We start from the raw sequence: 17968 nt of genomic DNA, 5'->3' as shown, positions 1-17968 counted from the left end.
TCGACCACACCACAACCAGAGCGTCCTATTGGCATCCTTTGCCTGCATCCGTCTGCATCAGGACCACTCAGTTGATGCCTTAGGCAGTTGTCCTATAAAATGTTGATCTTTCTTTAAAGATGCTCTACTTGCCAGGTAAATGTCCAAAGTGTCCAATTTGCTACCCTAGACATCTGTCCTGCCAGCATTGGTCACCCAACACAGGCAGAAGTATCCAAATGAACTGTTTCAAACTTTTAAAAAAATTCCCAATTTCTGTTGACCAATGCTTGTTTGCAGTTACATTTAAAAGTGATAATATATTGTAAAATATGTGTCTCCAGAACTTTCTGGTGGATTTGTTCATCAAGGTATCAAATAATTCATAAAAATATGATCTATTTTCATGAATTTGTGTCTTCTTTCTTATGTGTTGTGACTTTCTTATTTTGTTTTTGGTGCTTTAAAATACATTACAAATAGATTCTTTGCTAAGGCTGACCGCCAGATGTCACAGCTACCAGGGATGAAGCTTTAGGTCAAGTAAAGAAGCTTGACCAGGCCCACAATGGTATTTGTGATTCTCCTGCATGATAAGGCCCTACAGTCATGACATATAGTACACTCAAATCCTCACAACCAGTAAAACAATTCAGCAAACCAAGTCAGGTGGGTATTCCTAAAAAGTGTAATTATTTTATCTGAAAAATGAAGACCATCAACTGAACTTGGCCAACACGTTTCAGCTAAATGTCTTCCACTGGGCCAATTTTTTAATATATAAAACACCATTTTATCAAGCAATTTATAGTTCTTTTATTATGTTATACCTGACCATTGACATCTAAGTCATTTCCATAAGAGTCAACCATATTGAAACTGCAAATATTCCTCTTCTGTGCTGCAATATTAATTGTAAAGATTTTCAAACAATAATCCATCACAATTATCCTCTAAACCACAGTTTTGTTTACCAACTATACTGGTTTGGGATTTAGCCATCAGATATGTTATTCATGGCTACCGTCATACATACAAAACTTTTTTTGCCACAAGGTCACATGGGAAAATGCCCCCACAAGCAGGTATCAATTTCAATTACTGTGCAGATTGCAAAGATACTGAGATATTCCCATCTTTCCTTGCACAGTGGCATTCCATGGTCTTTTGGTGTCCTTTTAATATCCCACTGCTTAATCTGCACTTTTGATGAAGTTAAAATATACAGGGCCAATGTGCAAAGCTACACTCCAATCAAGTCAGAAATGTTTTATGTTAAATTGTTTCTAAAATGAATAAATAGTGATATGTCAGAATGACCTTATATCTAAAGTGTATTCTGCAGTCAGTTATCTAGTCTACATCCCACAGCTCAGACCTACTAATGGGGTGAATTATTAGGGTTATACAGGCGCTCAGGATCCAAATGGCAGAAATTCTCACAACAAAGATGGGGTGCCAACACAAGGGAACTCACCCAACCCTCAAAGGTTCAAATAAACCCTAACAATCAGCACAACAATGTGTGGTGCCCCATTTGCTAGCAACAATAGTGAATATGATCACAAGTAAAAATATTTAAAAAGACAAAGCAATCGAATTTTGGTATAATTCAAAATTTTCAATCCAGTCCAAAGATTTATTGTAGCCCATTCATAGTAACATAATTCAAGCCAACACGTGTTTCGTCAAGGGAAAATTATTTTTACATACCAAACGACTTCTTCAGGGCTAAAAATTATAAACAGATAAATTGAGTTAAAAACCAAAATGCTCAAACTTCATGATTAAATGATTTGCAAAGATCCCAGAAAGAAATAGAAGTATATAAGCACTTATCCCATGAGAGGAAAGCAATAGTAAGTAAATAGAAATTTAATTTCTACTCAAAAGAAACTAAACCCCAAGAGGGGATCCTACTAAGATATCCACCAAACACAAAGAAAACTTATTGTCCTGCTAAGCTTCACCAAAATCAGTGTGTATACGTGGTAATATAATTCAAGCCCATAATACTACACAACAAAAATTCAAAACCTCAAAAACATGCAAACACACCCTCTGTGCCACCACATTAATAACCTACGTGTTACATAAGCAACAAAAAGTTAAATTGAAATAAATTATGTGAACCAGCAACCAGTGTCCAAATAACTCCCATACACCAAAGTGTTACCTCCTATATAATCCGATAATAATTGTCCGTAATTTAGAGGTTGCTTAGTACTCACCACTTTTATCAAATCCTTCAACTCTAACACAAGAAGACAAAAACCATATCTGCATGAAATAGCCTTACAACAAATAAAACCCGTACCTACAACCTCATAATAGAACCTCTTTACAAACATATAATCCCATGAAGAATACCTTGAATATAGAGTCCAAAATTACTATTGTCGAGAATTCAGAGTTCATAAAGCTTCATCCGTGTGCTATAACGCAAAACAAAATACAAGCCCACATGAAGATGTTGCTTAGTTTATAAGCGCTCCTATTAAGTAATTTTTCTGAGCAAGTGCAACGTAAAAAAGGGATAACCCATTCTCAAGTGCTCACCTGGTTTTAGACAAACAATTCCAACGACGGCGTTGGCAATCAAAACGCCGAGCTGCGAGTGCGCACAGCGCGTAGTTAAACACGGAAGCTAAATAGACTTCCGAGGTCAACCCTGGGTTAATGTCACAAAAAGAGAAAACGGACTAACGTCCGCTGCCCATAAATCGGCACCGAGCATAATTGTATTGAATAAACAAGCCAACAGTGAACAAACGAATATCATTGGCCTGCATGCCAGTTAAAAAATATAGCAACCCTGGGGATTAAATCCATAACTCCAAATAAGATAAACCTTAAGTCCCAAATAGCAAAAGGAGAAGAAACCAAAACTGAAATATGATAATAAACAAGAGTCAGTAAAAGAATATAAGCTATATTCTTCTGTACCCACTTAACAAATACATCTAATGTAACCCACACCAATATCAGATTTACATATGTTGGAGAATTTTGGTTATTTAACCCTATAGCATGTCCCACATAGCGTCTAGTGTAATGACATATATTGTGATTATATCATATGCATATAAAGTGTAACAAAATTAACATAGAGAGATACCGTAAATCACAGTCAATTTTCAGTCTCCCAAGAAGAACTCCAATTCCCTGTCAGAGTTAAGACCTGATTCTACGGCCCTTAGTCTCATGATCCATAATGCTTCTTTTTACGTAAAGCTAGTTCTCTATTACCACCCCTTGGGTCACTAGAGACATGTTCGAGTCCAAAAAATTCAAAACTTTTATGGGCTGATTGTGAGTCACAGTCCACAATATGTGCCACTATTGGATATCTAACATCATCATTCTTGAGCGCCCGAACATGTTCTCCAATCCTGATCTTAAGTGCACGTATTGTGCTACCGACATAACTTTTTATACATTTACAACGTATTATGAATACAACATAGGTGATATTACAATTCATCATTGAACTGATTGTAAATTGTCTCCCCCCTTCTGAAAACTCCTTGATATTATGGCATGCCCAACGGCATACCCCACAGCCACCACATTTAAAAAAAACTACTGTTTTCTTAGATAAGCATGTCTTATCGGAAGAGCTAGTGGTAAAACTAGGACTCAGAATATTCTTTAAATTCATACCTTTCCAATACGATGTTAGGACTCTTTCCGGTATTAAGTCTTTTAATGATTCATCCTGTAACAGTATACTCCAATGTTTGGTCATGAATCTTTTTAGAATCAAAGAGGAATCGTTATAGTCTGTTATGAATCAAACTTTATTCGACTGATCCACCATCTTATTCCAATCTCTATTTTTCAAGGTATTCCTTCTATCCAGTTGTTTTGCTCTAACCTGTGCCTTCCTCACCACCTTATTAGAATAACCTTGTGCTAAAAATCTCATACTCATATCTTCTACCTGGTTTGCGAACTCCTCATCCAGACTACAATTACTTCGAGCCCTCACCAGTTCAGCAAAGGGAATCAAAGCTACCTGGTGTCTAGGGTGTGCACTTTCAGCATGAAGAAAGGAATTACAAGCTGTAGCTTTACGAAAAAGTCTACTTTTGATTTTGCCATTCGCAATGGTCACCTCTACATCCAGGAATTCAATGCTTACTGAACTAAATTGATATATGAATTTCACATTCATAGCATTAGAATTTAAAAAACTACAAAATTCGATCAGTTTCTGTTCTCCACCGGACCAAATAAAAAAACAGTCATCTATATACCGTCCCCAAAACAATATATACGTTTGCCATTGGGTAGACACAGGACCCCAAATCCATTTATGCTCAAACCACCCCATAAAAAGATTCCCATATGATGGGGAGAATTTGGAGCCCATCGCCACACCTTGTTTTTGTCGATACCAATCTTTATTAAATAGAAAGACATTGTTTGTGAGAATTACATTAATCATTTCCATTAACATCGCGGTGTGCTACCATAGGCTCGCCGATCTTTTGTTAAGAAAAAACTGAATAGCTTCCTGTCCCAATTCATGGTTAATACAGGTATATAAGGATACCACGTCCTGTGTGACTAATAGCATGTTACTTTCCCACTCTACATCATTCAAAATGCTCAAAATATGTGTAGTATCTTTAATAAAAGATGGAAGATTATAAACCATCGGTTGGAAAAAGCAGTCCACAAATTCAGAAAGTCTCTCGGTAGGGCCTGATATACCCGAAACAATTGGTCTACCCGGAGGAAAAGGTAGACCCTTGTGTACCTTGGGTAATGTGTAAAGGCATGGATATCTAGGATGGTCAATCCTCAAATAAAAATATTCATCTTTACTGAGTAGCCCTTTGTCCCTCCAAGTGGATATCTTCCTATTGATCATACACACAAGACTGGGAATGGGATTCCCAGAAATCTTCTCATAACATATGGTGTCATTCAATTGCAACAAAATTTCGTTATCATAATCTACTTTGTCCATAAGAACAACATTCCCCCCTTTGTCAGCTTGCCTGATGATAATATCCTTGTCTTGTCTGAGTGCTTCAAGTGCCTCTAATTCTTCTGGATTCAAGTTTTTTATAAATTGTCTATATTTATTCTTCATCAGATATTTATCATAGTCTTGACATACCAGATCAAAAAAACGATCAAAGGTATTCAAACCCCATGATCTCGGAGTCCAACAAGATTTCTTTTTCAATCCACTAGAGACACTCCTATTGGATTCTACCTCTAAATCTTGTAGCACTCTTGAAAGAATACCTGGATCTTGGTCTCTTTCAGCTATGGACAGAACAAGTGCTGTGTCCCGTACTTCTTCGATAGAGAGTGTGCTCAATGGAGTAGCGGTCATATCCGGTATGGAGCTCTAAGCCGGATGCAATTGAAAATGCTTTTTTAATTTAAGCTTCCGAACAAATTTAAATAAATAAATCTTTGATCTACAGGGATCACCAAAGGACTTGGGACAGAAATTGAGTCCTCTAGCCAGCAGACTCTTAGCTCCTGAAGTTAACTTGATTTTAGAAAAATTAATTACACTTATACACAATGATGTATCTGAGTCTATGTTTTCTTGTCTTGTGACCTTGTTTTGACTCCATCTAGTTCTTTTGTCTTTGCCACCTGTTCTTCGGTTGCCCCTCTTTGTTTTCTTGTCCCCTTGTTTGGGACATATTTGCCTCGTTTCATCCTCATAAGTTCTTGTAAAAAAGTATTCCCACCTATAGCATCACATCCCTGAGCCGAAGTACTAGCACCACCATCCGCCTCACTATCACTTGTGATTGGGTGCTAATAGACGTCGAATCCGAAGTATTGGACGTACTTGACCTCCTGGAAATCAAATTGGTATGAATCAAGTGATCATATTTGCTGGAGAAAGTAAAAACCCTACTTGTCAGGTAATCTTTCTCATCTCGTTTTAGTTTACGCGCTTTTCTCTGTGTATTCTCTTCTTGGAATTTGAGTAATACTTGTTCTAGAATTTTATAATTTTTATCAGTCGCTTCTTTTAGATTCAAATCTTCAATTTCTCTCTCTACAACCTTAATGTCAGCTTGTAACTGGATTACTTTCCTCTCAGCATTCGTGATCAAAATGTCCATAAGTTTCATCGAGCTTGTCGTTAGCTCCTTGTCCCAAAGGACCAGCAAATCTGAATCCAAGTCATCATACGTGGGAAAAATCTGGGATCTTAACCCACGGGGGATGCGATTTAGTTTCTTATACTGTTTCAGTGTAGCCCCATCCCACCATTTAGATAATTCACTTTTTTTCAATCTTTCTAATCTAATGAATTTACTCCTTAGACCTTCATTTTGTAACTGCAAGTTATTACGAGACGTACCTTGAAATGAGATCCCCCTGGCTAAACTATCAAACAATTCCTCAGCTAATTTGGTTCTATCCATGATACGGTAACTGAGTATTAAAGCCCAGACCCAAGCAGCCCCCCTATATTAAATATAGACCTACTAATGGGGTGAATTATTAGGGGTACACAGGCGCTCAGGATCCAAATGGCAGAAATTCTCACAACAAAGATGGGGTGCCAACACGAGGGAGCTCACCCAACCCTCAAAGGTTCAAATAAGCCCTAACAATCAGCACAACAATGTGTGGTACCCCATTTGTTAGCAACAATAGTGAATATTATCACAAGTAAAAATATTTAAAAAGACAAAGCAATCACATTTTGGTATAATTTCAAATTTTCAATCCAGTCCAAAGATTTACTGTAGCCCATTCATGGTAACATAATTCAAGCCAACACGTGTTTCATCAAGGGAAAATTATTTTTACATCCCAAACGACTTCTTCAGGGCTAAAAATTATAAACAGATAAATTGAATTAAAAACCAAAATGCTCAAACTTCATGATTAAATGATTTGCAAAGATCCCAGAAAGAAACAGAAGTATATAAGCACTTATCCCATGAGAGGAAAGCAATAGTAAGTAAATAGAAATTTAATTTCTACTCAAAAGAAACTAAACCCCAAGAGGGGATCCTACTAAGATATCCACCAAACACAAAGAAAACTTATTGTCCTGCTAAGCTTCACCAAAATCAGTGTGTATACGTGGTAATATAATTGAAGCCCATAATACTACACAACAAAAATTCAAAACCTCAAAAACATGCAAACACACCCTCTGTGCCACCACATTAATAACCTACGTGTTACATATGCAACAAAAAGTTAAATTGAAATAAATTATGTGAACCAGCAACCAGTGTCCAAATAACTCCCATACACCAAAGTGTTACCTCCTATATAATCCGATAATAATTGTCCGTAATTTAGAGGTTGCTTAGTACTCACCACTTTTATCAAATCCTTCAACTCTAACACAAGAAGACAAAAACCATATCTGCATGAAATAGCCTTACAACAAATAAAACCCGTACCTACAACCTCATAATAGAACCTCTTTACAAACATATAATCCCATGAAGAATACCTTGAATATAGAGTCCAAAATTACTATTGTCGAGAATTCAGAGTTCATAAAGCTTCATCCGTGTGCTATAACGCAAAACAAAATACAAGCCCACATGAAGATGTTGCTTAGTTTATAAGCGCTCCTATTAAGTAATTTTTCTGAGCAAGTGCAACGTAAAAAAAAGGGATAACCCATTCTCAAGTGCTCACCTGGTTTTAGACAAACAATTCCAACGACGGCGTTGGCAATCAAAACGCCGAGCTGCGAGTGCGCACAGCGCGTAGTTAAACACGGAAGCTAAATAGACTTCCGAGGTCAACCCTGGGCTAATGTCACAAAAAGAGAAAACGGACTAACGTCCGCTGCCCATAAATCGGCACCGAGCATAATTGTATTGAATAAACAAGCCAACAGTGAACAAACGAATATCATTGGCCTGCATGCCAGTTAAAAAATATAGCGACCCTGGGGATTAAGGGGCATATTTATACTCCGTTTGCGCCGAATTTGCGTCGTTTTTTTCGACGCAAATTCGACGCAAAACTAACTCCATATTTATACTTTGGCGTTAGACGCGTCTAGCGCCAAAGTTCATGGAGTTAGCGTCATTTTTTTGCGTGAACACCTTTCTTGCGTTAATGATATGCAAGGTAGACGTTCCCGTCTCAAAAAATGACTCCGATGCTATTGCGTCGGATTTATACTCCCGGGCAAAAATTACGCCCGGGAGTGGGCGGGACTAAAAAACCCGCATTTGCGCCGGATTTTAGCGCCTGGGTCAGGGCAGGCGTTAAGGGACCTGTGGGCTCAGAATGAGCCCAGAGGTGCCCTCCCAAGCCCCCAGGGACACCCCCTGCCACCCTTGCCCACCCCAGGAGGACACCCAAGGCTGGAGGGACCCATCCCAGGGAAGAAAAGGTAAGTAGTGGTAAGTTTAAAAAAATAAAATAATTTGTGGCATAGGGGGGCCTGATTTGTGCACCCCTACATGCCACTATGCCCAATGACCATGCCCAGGGGACAGAAGTCCCCTGGGCATGGCCATTGGGCAAGGGGGCATGACTCCTGTCTTTGCTAAGACAGGAGTCATGTTAATGGCGTCTGGGCGCCAAAAAAAATGACGCAAATCGGGTTAAGACGATTTTTTTGCCTCAGCCTGACTTGCCCCATCTTTGGATGCCCTAACGCCATTTTTCCCTATGCCGGCGCTGCCTGGTGTACGTGGTTTTTTTTCACGCACACCAGGCAGCGCCGGTCGACTAACGCCGGCTAACGCCATTCAATAAATACGGCGGCCGCATGGCGCTTCAGAATGGCGTTAGCCGGCGCTAATTTTTTTGGCGCAAAACTGCGTTAGCGCAGTTTTGCGTCAAAAAGTATAAATATGGCCCTAAATCCATAACTCCAAATAAGATAAACCTTAAGTCCCAAATAGCAAAAGGAGAAGAAACCTAAACTGAAATATGATAATAAACAAGAGTCAGTAAAAGAATATAAGCTATATTCTTCTGTACCCACATAACAGATACATCTAATGTAACACACACCAATATCAGATTTACATATGTTGGAGAATTTTGGTTATTTAACCCTATAGCATGTCCCACATAGCGTCTAGTGTAATGACATATATTGTGATTATATCATATGCATATAAAGTGTAAAAAAATTAACATAGAGAGATACCGTAAATCACAGTCAATTTTCAGTCTCCCAAGAAGAACTCCAATTCCCTGTCAGAGTTAAGACCTGATTCTACGGCCCTTAGTCTCATGATCCATAATGCTTCTTTTTAACGTAAAGCTAGTTCTCTATTACCACCCCTTGGGTCACTAGAGACATGTTCGAGTCCAAAAAATTCAAAACTTTTATGGGCTGATTGTGAGTCACAGTCCACAATATGTGGCACTATTGGATATCTAACATCATCATTCTTGAGCGCCCGAACATGTTCTCCAATCCTGATCTTAAGTGCTTGTGCTACCGACATACATTTTTGTACATTTACAACGTATTATGTATACAACATAGGTGGTATTACAATTCATCATTGAACTGATTGTAAATTGTCTCCCCCCTTCTGAAAACTCCTTGATATTATGGCATGCCCAACGGCATACCCCACAGCCACCACATTTTAAAAAAACTATTGTTTTCTTAGATAACCATGTCTAATCGGAAGAGCTAGTGGTAAAAGTAGGATTCAGAATATTCTTTAAATTCATACCTTTCCGATACGATGTTAGGACTCTTTCCGGTATTGAGTGTTTTAATGATTCATCCTGTAACAGTATACTCCAATGTTTGGTCATTAATCTTTTTAGAATCAAAGAGGTATCGTTATAGTCTGTTATGAATCAAATTTTATTCGACTGATCCACCATCTTATTCCGATCTCTATTTTTCAAGGTATTCCTTCTATCCAGTTGTTTTGCTCTAACCTGTGCCTTCCTCACCACCTTATTAGAATAACCATCCCACAGCTCAAAGCTGTCCCCTATTGAAAATCTTTTGGGATACAGACTAAAGTGCAGAGAGCAAAATTGACTGAAACTTTAAGCGGCATATTTATAAGCCCCTAGCGCCACCTTGTGCCACATTAGCGTAATTTCTTTTGACACTTATGTGATCCAACGAGGCCAAAATCCTCATACCATATTTACAAAGGAGTGCAATGCATGCTTTGCACACTTTGTAATCCTTTGCACTACATTATGCCTGCGCCAGGCATAACGTATGCAAAGGGTTTGTTCCCCTGTTAGGGGGGCCAAAACATATGTAAGAAGGAAATATAACAGACTTCCTTGCGTCATTTTTTACAGCACTTTTAATGCCTGCTCAGAGTAGGCATTAAAAGGGGGCTTCCATTAATTATAATGGGCCCCTAATTTTTTGGCACTTCTCTTGCAGAATACATGAGTAGCGTCAATAAAAATTATGCTATTGACCCCTACACTGCGCCATGGTGTGCCGTATCTTAGATACGGTGCACACATGGTAGCAGTAAGGGGTGATAAGGGGCCCAAGGAAAGTGGCACTGCACTAGGTCCAGCGCAACTTTCATTAACTATGCCCCTAAGTATTTTCAGTTAAGGGTGAAGTCTAGACCTAGTAGCTCAAACATATGTGCAAAAATGTATTATGACTAATCTTCACCAGAGTACTTGAATATTATTATAGTGATCATGTTCATAATTACATTTTTCATCAATCAGTCACATATCCTCAAAGTGCTATTTACCAATTTACTTATTGTATTCACCCAGCCCTTAAAGGACATCCTGATGTGGATTACTATGCAATCTATAATGAAAAGATGGAAAACCCACAGTTCCTATATCAATATTTGACATAAAAGACATGCGGGGCATGATACGTTGCTAAGCAATGTTAACTCAATATACTAATGGTTATGCTGTCGGTTATCAACTCTTTAAGTTCAGCAACAAGGTAACATGTGGGCCTCATTACTAGTTTGGTGGTCGGATCACCAAACCCCCATGTTGGCAGTCCTGAAAAGACTGCCATGTTGACGGTCTTTCAGACTGCCCTGTTACTAGTTAGGCAGGACTGCCGACCGCCAAGCAAAAGTGGCACACTGCCAGCGGTGTGGCAGTCTGGAAATAGGCAGTCCGACCTCCAGCGCTGAGAGTACTGCAACCAACCACCGAGCATATTACAAGTACACATGGTGGTAAGCCAATGGTGGTCCGAACCACAGCGTTTCATGGTCAGCAAAGTAATAGAGAACTGCACAGTGGATGAATTTGAAAACAACACAGCTGACACACATTGTCACAGTGGATACACATGCAAATCACACTATAAAACACACTCCTTCACAGACCACAATCCTTTGCATTTACACAGCATGACACAGAAGCCAGAGCACCATTTTTCCACATAGTACATAAATTAGGCACCCTTTTTTTCACCATTCCATAGAACACCATGCACACACTTTTGTCCATTCAAACTCTTTTGCACTACCCCTGTTAGGTAAATCACTGTCACATGTTTTTAAATTTTTTTCCACCATGTAACATTCTAAAAATCCCTGTTTTTTCAGACAATGAGTTAAGAGTCATGGTGGATGAAATCATTAGAGTAGAGCCTGTAGGAGGCTGGCCTGGTTTGTAGTGGGTACCTTGGGTACTTACACCTTACACCAGGTCCAGTTATCCTTTTTTAGTTAATGTAGTAGTGTTCTATCAGCTTAGGCTGATAGAGGTAGCTATAGCAAAGCAGCTTAGGCTGAACTAGGAGACATGCAAAGCTCATGCAATACCACTTATAGTTACACAGTACTTACAGACAAGTAAAGACAATATTCAGTATTACCAAAAATAAAGGTATTTATTTGGGTGACACAGTACCAAAAATATCTTAGAGACAATACTCCTTCTGGAGGTAAGTATTATACACAATATATACACTAGACACCAAAATTAGACAAGTAAATAGTCATAGAACAATGCAAACATTAGGAAATCCTATAGAATGCAATGGGAGAAAATAGGTTTAGGGGAACACAAACCATATACTAAAAAAGTGGAATGTGAATCAGGAATTCCCCCCTAGACAAGTGTAGTGTGTGCAGAACCATTGGGAGAGTAAGAATACAGTAAAGGTAAGTAAATTACCCAACCCCAGAGCCCAGAAAAGCAGGAGTAAAGTACTGCATGTTTCCTTAGGACACGCTACACCTCGTTTTGGGGATTTTGCAGCAGCCAACCAAGTCTGCAAAGAACAACTGCTGGAATATTGGACCTGAAGACCTGCAAAGGAAGGGGACCAAGTCCAGAAGTCGAAAGAAGTTCCAGGAAGGAAAGGAACCCCTGCCAACCCAGAAGAGGGTGCTAAAGAAGAGTGCCCGGTTAGTTGAAGACTGCAGAAATGCTCCCTAGGCAGATGGCAGTGGGTTCCTGCATGATGCAAAAAATGTCCTGTGGCGTGAAGATCATTGCAGATCAGATTTCGTGTTGGAAGGCACCAACAAGCCTTCGCTACGGTGAAAGTGAATTTTTCATCAAAATGGCCCTGGATGGACCCAGGAGGGACCTGAGGGCATAAACTCTGTGTGAGGAGGAAGAGGGGGCTCTTAGCACTTCAGAGAGCCCTCAGGATGCCAGTCAGCACCCCAGGAAGCTGCAGTACCTGGGTTCGAAGGAGATACAAAACACAGTTGATGCAGCACAACAAAAGAAGGTCCCACACCGCCAGAGAATGACTCAGTGAGTTGAGCATCACAGGGTGGAAGGCTGGGGACGCGGGCCAGGCTGTGCATGAAGGAATTTTGTAAAGAGTGCATAGAGGCCTCAGGAGGCGAACAAGACACAAAATGCAGGGGTACCATCGTTCTCGGGGAAGGCTTGGTCTTACCTCCTCCAAATTGCGTCAGCAGGACCTCAGGTCAGTCTATGTCGATGATGTCCACCCTCTGTGTCTTAAGGATCATGCTCGTTGCCGTGAGAGGAGTCCCAGGGTATTGGTCGTCACCTTGGAAGGTGCCTGCTTGGAGAAGGGGAGTGACTCTGTCACTCCACTGGAGATTTCTTTGGTCCTTCTGGTGCACGATGAAGACAGGGAGTCCCCAGAGCATACACACCATGGAAACTGTTGCAGTTACTTACTTGGAGCTGAGGTTGCTGAAGAAAAGTGCCTCTTGTAGACACTTTGTTGCAGTTACAGTGTTTCTTGGAGCAGGCTGTGGTTGATCCGAGGTCAGAGGATGCTGAAGTTATTGCAGAGGATTCCTGCAGGAAACTTGCAGGCAGAATCTGAGGAGAACTAACAGGAGAGACTCTAAATGGTCCTGAGTGGGGGATTGGCTACCTTATCAGGTATGGTCCTGTCAGGAGGGGCCTCTGACATGACCTGCTGGCATTGGCCACTCAGAGCCCTCCAGAGTGCCCCCACACCTTGCAAAGCAAGATGGACAAAGTCTGGGACACACTGGAGGAGCTCTGGGCACCACCCTTGGGGTGGTGATGGACAGGGGAGTAGTCACTCCCCTTTCTTTTGTCCAGTTTCCCGCCAGAGCAGGGGAGAAGGGGTCCCTGAACCGGTATGGACTGGTTTATGCAAGGAGGGCACCATCTGTGCCCTTCAAAGCACTTCCAGAGGCTGGGGGAGGCTACCCCTCCCCAGCCTGTAACACCTATTTCCAAAGGGAGAGGGTGTAACACCCTGCACTCAGAGGAAATACTTTGTTCTGCCTTCTTGGGACAGGGCTCCCCTGACCCCAGGAGGGCAGAACCCTCTCTGTTAGGTGGCAGCAGCTCTAGCTGCATTGCAAGCCTCAGAGAGGTGTTTTGACAGTACTGAGGGTCCATGGTGGAGCCGCCAGGATGCAAGGAATTGGCGTCCCAATACCAGATTTGGAGTGGGTGGACAATTACATGATCTTAGACATGTTACATGGCAATATTCAGAGTTACCATTGTGAAGCTACATATAGGTATTGACCTATATAGAGTGCACACGTGTAATGGCGTCCCCTCACTCACAAAGTCTGGGGAAATGGCCCTGAACTATGTGGGTGCAGCTTTGCTAGTGCAAGGGTGCCCTCACACTTAGGAACTTTGCACCTAACCTTCAGCAAGTGGAGGTTAGACATACAGGTGACTTATAAGTTACTTAAGTGCAGTGAAAATGGCTATGAAATAGTGTGTGCACTATTTCACGCAGGCTGCAGTGGCAGTCTGTTGGAAAATGGGTTATTGGTAAGGGTAGGTAGGTACCTACATATAGCAATAGGCCACTAACCTCCACTAAGGTCCAGTTAGGTCTCAGTAAATTAAACCCAGCTCAACCCTTGGTATCTTGGCAACGAGCGTCAAGGCTTAACTTAGGCGACAGAGTGTAAAGCATTCAAATATCACAAAACAGTAATTAAATAAAAAACAGGAAACAGTTTAAAAATCCAAACCCAATTTATAAAAATAGATTATATTTTTATCTTTAAAATGACACCAAAACTAATAAAATCAGATATGGGGAACTGGAGATATGAATTTTTTAAGAATTATTATTTTTTTAGCGCCTAGAAACAAAAAGCGCCAATCGGGTCATCTGGTTGCACCTCGACAAGGGCAAAGTCAAAGTTTCAGGCGGACAGCGATGGAGCCCTGCTCGGCTACAGGCCGCGGGAGGCCTCGGTTCAAATATTACCTTCACACTTAGGGGGTCATTCCAACCCTGGCGGTCGGTGTAAAAGCGGCGGCCAACCCGCAAACAGGCAGGCGGCCCAAAAAATGGAATTCCGACCCTGGCGGGAACCGCCAACACAGCCCGCCACTTTAACACTACGACCGCCACGGCGGTACAGACAAGCAGCGCGGCGGTCACCGCCAACAGACAGGCGGCAGACAATGTACCGCCCACCTTATCACAACTCACCAATCCGCCACCTTTTCCGGGGCGGGAGCCCCGCCGATAAAAACACGGCGGAAACAGACTTCGAACGGGAAAACGCTCACCTCTACACACTCCACGAGGAATCTGGACAGCATGGAACCCGAACTACACATCCTACCAGCTATTGTCTACCTGCTCCTCTACCAGGAGCACGAACGCCGGCGCAGAAGACAACGGTGAGTACTGCACCCACGACACAGGGGAGGCAAAAAATTACGGGGACACACATACGCCACACACCCACCCCCACCCTCACCCACTACAACACACACATCAATGCAGAGCAACAAGTCAGAGTGATACCCCCCAACCCCCCCGGAAGAATGCAAAGACAAAATAAAATGATCATTAAAAATGAAGTATATTATAGCATAATTGAAGTTAAGTGAAATATGAAATATCTAAATAAAATATATTACAACATGAACAATATATACATAGGTCAAAAGTCCGGGCCATATTGGCTATCATCCATTGTTCGTGGGCCAATGGGCCTAAACACATGGACAAAGCCCACACACGAGACCCGATTCCATTGGAGAGAACACTGCAGGGGCATCAGATAGTAAAACTACAGGCACCTCAGGGGGAAGGGAAGGGGGGCACCTCAGCCAGTTGAGTCCACGACGCCAGATCCACGAGGGGCCTCCATGCCCACTGTACCATCCTGGGGAGTGCAAAGCCACAGTCTCACAAGTCTCTACAGTGGGTGGCTTGCCCACTGATCCATCCTGGGGCGTGCAAAGCCACAGTCCATCAAGTGGATTACAGACTCAACTGGTTCTGGAGGAGGCATGGTGCCCAGAGTGCTTCGTGAAGCCCTGGCTGAGACAGATCCGGCCCTGCCAATGGGCCAGCGGTGCTTGAGATGAAGGGCCCAGCGGAGCGGTGCCTGAGATGAAGGGCCCAGCGGAGAGGTGCTTGACAGGAAGGGCCCAGCGGAGCGGTGCTTGACAGGAAGGGCCCAGTGGAGCAGTGCTTGACAGGAAGGGCCCAGCGGAGCGGTGCTTGAGATGAAGGGCCCAGCGGAGCGGTGCTTGAGATGAAGGGCCCAGCGGAGCGGTGCTTGAGATGAAGGGCCCAGCGGAGTGGTGCTTGACAGGAAGGGCCCAGCGGAGCGGTGCTTGACAGGAAGGGCCCAGCGGAGCGGTGCTTGACAGGAAGGGCCCAGTTCAGCGGTGCTTGTCACGACGGGGCCCTGTTCAGCAGTGCTTGACAGGAAGGGTCCAGTTCAGCGGTGCTTGTCACGGCGGGGCCCTGTTCAGCAGTGCTTGTCACGGCGGGGCCCTATTCAGCAGTGCTTGTCTTGAAGGGCCCAGTTCGGCGGTGCTTGTCACGGCGGGGCCATGTTCGGCGGTGCTTGTCACGGCGGGCCCTGTTCAGCGGTGCTTGTCACGGCGGGCCCTGTTCAGCGGTGCTTGTCACGGCAGGGCCCTGTTCAGCGGTGCTTGTCACAGCGGGCCCTGTTCAGCGATGCTTGTCACGGCGGGGCCCTGTTCAGCGGTGCCTGTCACGGCGGGGCCCTGTTCAGCGGTGCTTGTCTTGAAGGGCCCAGTTCGGCAGTGCTTGTCACGGCGGGGCCCTGTTCGGCGGTGCTTTTCACGGCGGGGCCCAGTTCAGTGGTGCTTGACAGGAAGGACCCTGTCCAGCGGTGCTTGTCACGGCGGGGCCCTGTTCAGCGGTGCTTGCCACAGAGGGGCCCTGTTCAGCGGTGCTTGTCACGGCGGGGCCCTGTTCGGCGGTGCTTGACATGTGTTCCCAGGGAACCAGATCGGGCCAATATTTTCCGCTCAGTCGCCATCCGACGTTTCGCTTGCGGGGCCCTCCTGTGCTGGAGTCCTGGGCCCATGGGTGTCCTCCTTCACACCCGAAATGGGGCTGGTGGGGCCCTCCTGGGCAGCTCGCCTGCTGCCGGAAATGTCCTCCCTGCTGCCCTTGCCCTCCTTCGCCGATTCTCTGGGGCCCTTGCCTCCCTTTGTGGATGTGCCAGGTGACGGTGCCAGGGTAGTGCCTAGTGGGGGCTGCTGTCTCTGGCCTCTCGCGCCGGCCCTTCCCTTTTTTAGTTTTTTCCCAGGGGGTGGGCTGGCTGTCCCCTTGCTGCTGGCCGATGTTGCTGCCCTAGAAGCTGGTGGACTCCAATAGCCCTGGACTATGGTCCTTGTAGGTGCAGGGCTTGTGGTGGCTGAGGTGCTGTTTGGACTCTTACGAGATGGAGGGGGTGGGTCAGGTGATGCAAAGAGGTTAATTTTGGAGAGGAAAAACTTTTTAGGAGCAGTGGGAAGGGTAGGTGCAGTGGGTATGGGAGTGGAGGAAGAGGATGTGGTTGTAGGAGAGTCAAGTGTGCTGTCTTTGGGTGCAGGTGCTTGTGACGGAGGCTGTCGTGAGGTGGATGGCTGTTGGGTGGGTGGCTGCCTGCGTTTGTGTGGTTTGGAAGAGGGGGTGACAGACACACTGTGAGAGGACACAGGGGACGTGTAAATGGCAGTGGGGGTGGTGACTGCACGTGTGCGGAGTGTTCTGGTGGGTGTGCTGGTGATGGACGTACTGGCTGATGGTGGTGTGCATGCAGGTGTGAGTGGAGACGTCACAGGTAGGGAGGAGGGAGACGAGGAGGAGGGGGACACAGAGGAGGCAGTGGCTGTTGGCATGTCTGCATGTGGATGTTGCATGTGTGAATGCTTGTGTGATCTGTGATGCTTATGTCTGGATGAGCTGCCCTTGGGTGTTGATGTGTGTGCAGGCTGGTCTGTAGGTGTGGCTGGGATAGGCAGAGGTACAGGGGAGTGGGACTGGGATGAGGAAATTGGAGGGGGGAGGCAGGAGACAGGGACAATGGCTGCCGTCAGTGCTGAGGCCAGAGCGTTGAACGATCGCTGATGGGCAGCCTGACCCGAATGAATGCCCTCCAGGTATGCATTGCTCCGGTGCACCTCCCTTTCTACACCCTGGATGGCATTCAAAGGGTAGACTGCCCAACAATGAGCGTCTGGAGGAGGTCAATGATCTCCTCACCGAGGGCAGCAGGGGTAACTAGGGCAGGGCCTGAGGTGCCTGGGGTGAAGGAGATGACCACCTTCCTGGCCGAGCGGGCACGGGGCGAACGCTGAGGGGCTGCTTGGGGGG

The sequence above is a fragment of the Pleurodeles waltl genome, chromosome 6, assembly GCF_031143425.1.
Source record: "Pleurodeles waltl isolate 20211129_DDA chromosome 6, aPleWal1.hap1.20221129, whole genome shotgun sequence".
Classification (NCBI taxonomy): Eukaryota; Metazoa; Chordata; class Amphibia; order Caudata; family Salamandridae; genus Pleurodeles; species Pleurodeles waltl.
Note: the sequence above shows the minus strand (reverse complement) of the source record.